Source organism: Microtus ochrogaster, chromosome 6 (assembly GCF_000317375.1).
Source record: "Microtus ochrogaster isolate Prairie Vole_2 chromosome 6, MicOch1.0, whole genome shotgun sequence".
Classification (NCBI taxonomy): Eukaryota; Metazoa; Chordata; class Mammalia; order Rodentia; family Cricetidae; genus Microtus; species Microtus ochrogaster.
This window is the reverse complement of record NC_022013.1, coordinates 73,088,089-73,095,958: the sequence shown is the minus strand read 5'-3', so window position 1 is coordinate 73,095,958 and position 7,870 is coordinate 73,088,089.

Below are 7,870 nucleotides of genomic sequence, written 5' to 3'. Positions count from 1 at the left end.
GGAGGGAGGGAGGGAGGGAGGGAGGGAGGCAGACACTGTTCCTGGATCGTTGTAATAAGCCCTGACTACACACCCTTTCTGCCCTTCTCTCTTTCCAGTGACATTCTCAATGTACTGAGCAGAATGATCTTCTGAGAATATGAACTAAGTTCCCGATCTCTGATCAGTGCTCTGCAATGGCTTCCCCATGTCCCCTGAGGAAAAGTCAAAGTCCTCCCATTGATAGGTGACTCCCTTGACATCTGGTCCCCAAAGACTCTTGGGTTCCTTCTGCCAGTCCATTTTCCCTCTCTCGTGCTGCTCTGGGCACAGCAGGCCTAATCCTGCCTTGCAGCTTCTGCTTGGACTGCCTCCCTTAGCGGGACCACACTGTAGTGGCATTTCATTTGTGTTTTAATAGATATAGCTTGACTAAAGATCAGAGAGTAAGACAGTTCCACTGGTCAGCCTTACAGACCAGGCAGTGGTGACACACAGCTTTCATCCCAGTAGCAACACTAGTTTGCCATAGAAACGGGGTAGTATGGTGCATTCCTTTAATCCCAACCCTAAAGAGGAATATAGGATGGGAGGAGACAGTTCTCAAACAGAGTCTCATTCTGAGATTCCTGAAGACAGGATCGCCATTTTGGACTGAGGTAGAGGTAAGAGCTAGTGGCTGGCTGCTTTTCTTTTCTGAATTTCAAGTTGATCCCCAACATCTGTCTCTGGGTTTTTAATAATCGTGCTACAGCACTCTGTCTGTAGGTATCGTCACTCCTCCACTTCTGTCCAGCACGCCTGAGAGTGTCTTCTTTCAAACGATGCCCCCTTCTTCCTGCACGCGCTTCACACTTTTGTTCTCCTTTATTGTTTTCAATGCTAGTCTTGCCTTAGACCGTATTTCAAAGTTTAATCACTTGCTACTTTACTATGACAGTTGTCTGCCTTCCCTCACACCCAGAATGAAGTAAGCACCATAAAGCAGTGTGTGTGTGTGTGTGTGTGTGTGTGTGTGTGTGTGTGTTTGTGTGACTGTAGGCCAGAGGTCTGTTTGAGCAGTGGTTCCCAACCTTCGTAATGCTTCAACCCTTTAACATAGTTCCTCATGCTGTGATGATCTCCAACCATAAAATTATTTCATTGGTACTTCATAATTGTAATTTTTCTACTGTTATGAATCATAATGTAAATATCTGATATGTAGAATTTCTGATATGTGACCCTGTGGGGTCTGTAGCCTACAGGTTGAGAACCACTGGTGTTGGGTATCCTCCTCAGTGACTGCAGCCCCTCGCTCACTGTACCAGGAGCTCACTGCTTGGGCTAGACTGGGCAGAAAACACCGAGATTGCCCGTCTTCCTTCCCAGCACTGAGTTGACAGGCTTGTGCCACCACACTGTGCTTTTGCATGGGTCCTGGGGATTGCATTCCAGTCCTCGTGGATGTACAGCGAGCATTTTTCTAACTAAACCATCTCTACAGCTCCAGGTAATTTTATTTGGAATACTTATATTGTTCTACATGCTCAGTAGGTTGCTCATTAATATAGAAGCAGCTTAAAAATCATCCGTGAAGTGGTGAGGGAAAGACAGTAGCGGAGCAGGCTCAATGGGGTCTGGGAACAGATTATGAAGGAGCTATCGAATGACAGAAAGGAAATACATTTTTTTTTCTGAGTAAGTGGAGAAAAACGGCCATCATCTACGCAAAGAATTAAATGCTTAGATAGAGGGCCGCTGGAAGAAGTTTTTAGTGACTGATACTATCGGTGTCTTTCAACATTCTCGCTGCACTTTTGCCTCAGAATAAAGCCAATTCTCCTGTGCTTTTCCCAGGCTTCACAAGCAATGAATTAGTTGAAAAACCATGAAACAGAGAGAGCCCATTTGAGAGCCCCTCACAGAACTGATAACCAAGCCCTTCCAACAAACCTGGAAAAGAGAAATTGCTATATTTGTAACCCGAGGAGTCCCAGGTACAGTCAGGGAAAGGCCAGGTCACCAGTATTTAGCGCGATGTCAGAGCTCACGGCCTGCACACTTCAGCATTCTAGGACATGTCTGAAGAAAGGGACTGATTGAGAATGGCTTTGACCTCAATGGACACCTTTTCCTGTGTGTTCATAAAATGTTTGTGCCTATTTCCCACAGGGGAAGAAAATCACCTTTTGAAAACCCCATCGGACTTTCTTCTGAGCTAAGGTGTGTCTCTGGTGGCTTTTGTCGCGTTTCCTTTCTGTGTCAGAGCAGCAAATTGGCCGTCTTGATGCTTCCCTGACCTCCCTTCCCTCTCCATCACACACTGACACCTCTAGCCCAAATTTGCGTATTGCATCACCTCAGGAAACTCATGGCTAATTTCATTATTTGGGAGAGAGAAATGCAAATCAAGCCAGACAGCTGGTGCTCTGCTCGAGGCTGAGAGTGATGGAGGGGCCGAGGCCCACCTCATCAGAGGCCTGCACACCCGCCTCCTCAGACAGGCCATGGAGGGTGGAGAGCAGGAGGCTACCTGAGCAGCAGGAACAGATGGCTAGGAGGGGAAAGATGGACGAGCCCAACTTGCTGGAGAGGCTGGGGAAAGGTGGGGTGTCAGCTGCTGGGCAGTCAGACACAGCGCACAGGATAGGATGGGCATGCCGTATATGCCGTATCCTTCAACGATACCATTTTCTTCAGGGCAGTGGAGCTCTGGTACCCAGCTTCACAACATGGTCTGCCAGCGGCAACTTCTGTTGCTGTGTGCACGGGTACCTTCATTTCATCAAAAAATAAAGACTATCAATATAGAGAGATGATGATGAAGAGGAGCTGGTCAGAGGTGGTTGATGAGGACCTAGGTTCAACCCCCCGAATCCACACAACACAGAGTATGACAGTATATGATCCTAGGGCTGGGGAAACAGAGTCAGGGGGATCACTGCTGTTAGCTGGCCAGCCCGTCCAGCCTGGTTGGTGAGCTCCAGGCAAAGGGGAGATCCTGCTCACGGGAGGTAGATGATTTCTTAAGGATGATGCATGAGGTTGTCCTCTAGCACACACACACACACACACACACACACACACACACACACGTACACACACGCATACACACACTGCACACACACGTACACACACACTGCACACACACGCACACACACTGCACACACACGCACACACACACTGCACACGCGCACACACGCATACACACACACTGCACACACGCATACACACACACTGCACACACACGCACACACACTGCACACACACGCACACACACGCATACACACACTGCACACACACGCACACACACGCATACACACACACACTGCACACACACGCACGCACACACACACTGCACACACGCACACACACGCATCCACACACACGCACGCACATGCACGCACACACACACTCACACACACACACTCACACACACACTGCACACACACGCACACACACACATGCACACACACACACAAGCAGAGGGAAAAGGAGAGCCCTTTGCTTTTGCCGCAACTGAATTCCAGTCTGCTAGCACAAGTGTCGCACAAGGCATCTAGCTTTATTTTGCTGCAACTAAACTCAGCTTAAACATTAAACTAAGTTTATTAATTTAATTAATTATAACATTAATTTAATTTAAAATATTAAATACTGTGTTAGAAATTTTTATGTCAACTTGACACAAACTAAAGTCTTCTGAAAAGAGAGAAATTCAATTGAGAAAATGCCTCCATAAGATCCAGCTGTAGGGCATTTTCTTAATCAGTGGTCAATGGGGGAGGGCCCAGCCCATTGTGGATGGGGCCATCTCTGGTCTATTGGTCCTGAGTTCTGTAAGATAGCAAGCTGATCAAGCCATGGAGAGCAAGCCACTCACCCATGGCCTCTGCATCAGCTCCTACCTCCAAATTCCTGCCCTATTTGAGTTTCTATCTTAATGTCCTCTGATAAGCCAAACAAACCCTTTGCTCCCCAACTTGCTTTTGAAGCTTTTAGAAACCCTAACAGAGATATGTGCTGTTGCGAATGTGCCTTGAGAAAGGGGGCTTGCTGGGAGGCTGTGCTATGGCTGCAGCCTTGGCTTCCACCTCACCTGACGGCTGCAGCGTCAACTTCCACCCCACCTGATGACTGCAGCATTGGTGTTGACCTCACCCGACAGCTGCAGCACAGCAGCCATGCAAGCCACCGTCTCCTCTAGTTTCTCTTGGAATCAAATTCTCACTCTAATCTCTTCTGTTTTCCTCTTCTAATAGGTTTTTCTTCCATTTTTTGAGTATGTTTTGTTGTTTGGGGTTGTTTTGTTTGTTTGTTTGATTGTTTCTTTGTTGAGAGAGTCTCGCTGAGTAGGCAGGACTGGCCGACCCAGAACTACGTATGGAGACCAGCCTGGAACTCACAGAGGGATGCCTGCCTCCGCCTCTAATTGAAGGGTAAAAGGTGTGTACCCGCACAGCCGGCTCCTGTGAGTGCGTGATCTGATGGAAGAGGGTCATATGTCATTGGTTAATAAAGAAACTGCCTTGGCCCTTTTGATAGGACAGCAGCTTAGATAGGCGGAGTAGACAGAACAGAATGCTGGGAGAAAGAAGCCGAGTCAGGCAATCGCCATGATTCTCCCACCCGATACAGACGCAGATTAAGATCTTCCCTGGTAAGCCACCTCGTGGGACTATACGCAGATTATTAAAAATGGGTTAATCGAGATGTGAGAATTAGCCAATAAGAGTCTGGAACTAATGGGCCAGGCAGTGTTTAAAAAAATACAGTTTCTGTGTAATTATTTAGGGTAACCGCAGCTCCTACTACAGTGATCTGTCTGACATTTAGTGCTGGTGTTCTGTCTCTGACCGCTGTCCTTTAGTGCTGGTGTCCTGTCTCTGACCCCTGTCCTTTAGTGCGGGTGTCCTGTCTCTGACCCCTGTTCTTTCACTCCTGCTGTGGACAATCTGCCTGTGTCTCAGAATTCTGCTGTTTGCTATGGTGCATGAATAAAAATGTCCTGCCCAGAATTTCTGATTAGTTTACCCTTCTGCTCAGAGGGTTGCTACCATCCTTATTTGGTCTTCTGTAGAAGTATCAAGGAGGCATACTCATGCATAAAAAAATTGTTTCCTAAATCTCTTCCTTTTTGGAAGCCTAAACTAAATAAACCCTTTCCCCCCCCCCAAATTGCTTTTGGTCATGGTTTTTTTTTTTTATCACAACAATGGCAACTTTACCTTGAACAGAAATTGGTATGAGAAGAGAGGTATGGCTGGGGCAAAGCTGACCATGTGTTTTTCGGGAGAACAGTGAAAGGACTTTAGAACTTTGAACTCTATACAAAAGCCATCGACTGTTCAAACTTTGGTGAGCTGTTTTGTGGGAGCATGGAGACCTGACTTATGGCGTTTCAGAGAAAAGTTTTGAGAGTCACTTAACGACTCTATCAAAGCCTTTGTTATTTTGCGTTAAGAATTTGTAGTTCTGGTTCCCCGGCACCGTGAGAGACCAGGAGAGGCCACTAGAGAAGGTGCAGATAGGAGCAGCAGTAGAAGTCCCAGGATTGAAGAAGTCATGGAGAAGGTTGAGCTCTGGCACCATGAAGAGAACCTATGAGAGTCTATTGGTGAAGATGCAGCCCACTTGCAACAAAAGATCCCAGTGTTTTGGAGATGTCAGTACCATGGGATGACTGCCAAGAAGAGCAGCAACCATGGAGTAGACCTGGCCTGAGTCTAGAACACAAGCTGTGTGTTGCAGAGGGTAAAGCTGGAGAAATGACCCAGGCAGGTCCTGCGGAGGAGCCCAGAAGTTCGTGGGTGAGTCCCAGACACTGGCTATTGAATGATTTACACTGCTGGAGTTTGGTTTTACCTTTGGCCTGACTGTGACCGTGCCCCAGTTCTCCCCTCTTGAAGTAAGAAAAATGTATAACTTAACTTTTTATTTTATTGGCGCCCACAGTGGAGAGGAATTCAATTTAAAGAGACTTTAGATTTTAAAAGAGACTTTGGATTTTTTTTAATTGACTGAATTTTTAAAGTGTTGGAATTTGTAAGACTGTGGGACTTTTAAGTTTGTAAAATGTTTTATATTGTTATGTATTTAATTGATGTGTGATCTTGGGGATGAACAAGAAAGAAGCAGTTGTAGCTTTATAGTGATGTGTTTGTGTACCGAGTTGACAAGGGCTCTTTTGTGCTGGATAGTTTTCCATCAACTTGACACAAGCTAAAGTCTTAGAGGAGGAACCTCAGTCAAGAAATGCCTCCAGGCTGGGCGGTGTTCGCACACACCTGTACACTGTTAATCCCAGCACTTGGGAGGCAGAGGCAGACAGATCTCTGGGAGTTTGAGGTAGAAAGAAAGGAAGAAAATGCTTTTATAAGATCAGGCTGTAGGCAAGCCTGTAGAGCGTTTTCTTAATTAGGGGTTGATGGGGCGGGGGAGTCCAACCTAGTGTGGGTGGTGATTCCCCTGGGCAAGTGGCCCCTATATTCTGTAACAAAACAGTCTGAGCAAGCAAGTAAGCAGACCCCTTTATGGCATCTTCATAATCTCCTGTCTCCACGTTCCTTCTATATTTGAGTTCCTGTCCTGACTTCCTTCAGGAATGAACAGTGATATGGAAGCGGAACCCAAATAAACCCTTTCCTCCCCAAGTTGCTTTGGTCATGGTGTTTCATCACAGCACTGATAACACTAGCTAGGACAAGTACCTTGCTGAAATTATAGGAATTGCTCCAACCTGCTGCTCTTCTTGCAGGAATCCTACAAATACCAGGAGACTTAAACAGTTCCAAGGGAGGGCATGCAATTCCACATCATCCGTCCATATTGCTTTGTACTGGGCGCCCATCACTCCGCTCATCCCTTGGTCAGTTATCTGTACGGATGAATGTTGCAGGACCTTTGTTTCTTCTTACTTCCTGTTTCCTTGGTGCCCACAGCTCAGTCCAGTGCCCTTTGTCAGGTAGGAGCAGCCTTTTGATCTTAGGTTCCTAGATAGTTCCTACTTGTGCCTCTCTGCCACCAAGACCCTGCCCATTTCACTATGCTGCCATGCCACCTTGTGGTTTTCACCTATTTTGAGGCAAGTATTTACCTCAAATACTTACGCAAAGAATAAATGCTCACTGAAGGTCTCTCTGTGTGTATTTGTGTGTATCTACATGTCAGTGTTATGCAGGTGTGTCCCTGCGTGTGCAGGTGTATGTGGAGGTAAGAGGACCTCCTGGGCTGTCATTCCTCTGGTGCCCCACATGTTGTTTCTAGAAATTGTTTATTGGCCTGGCATTTTCCAGGTGAGCTACACTGGATGACCAGTGAGCACCAGGGACATGTCTGCCTCTGCCTCCTAAAGCTGGCCTTCCAAGCAGGTGCCACTGTTCCTAGCTTATTATTTTACCTGGGTTTTGTAGGACAGAACTCGAGTCCTCCCACTTTCAAGGCAAGCCCTTTACTGCCCTATTCATCTCCCAAGATGCCCCCTCCTCCATTATCTTTACAAGTGTACCACATTATTTTACAGAGTTTCTCCTTTCCAAATACAAAAGGTTCTGATCTCTACCAATCATTTTACAATTCGGAGGGAAGAAGGAATAGGGGCACATTGGATCGTTTGGCCCAAAGTTATGAATCCACATGGAAACAAGGCAGAGCTTCCAAATTCAACGAGCATCTGCTTTACTTTTGAATCATTTCTTCTCTTTCCTGCGCCTTTCTTGCCATGTGTGGCCTATGATCTGCTGTCACATGGTGACTCTCCTGCTTTCTCTGATATTGGCGGCAGTGACAATCACATCACTCAGACCCAGACTGCAGGATGTTCTGGGCCCTGCAGCCTGGAGCCCGTGTTCTCCACTCAGTGGCCTTCTGTCTCCCTGTCTGGGAAAAGTAGCTGCAGGGAAGTTCGGTA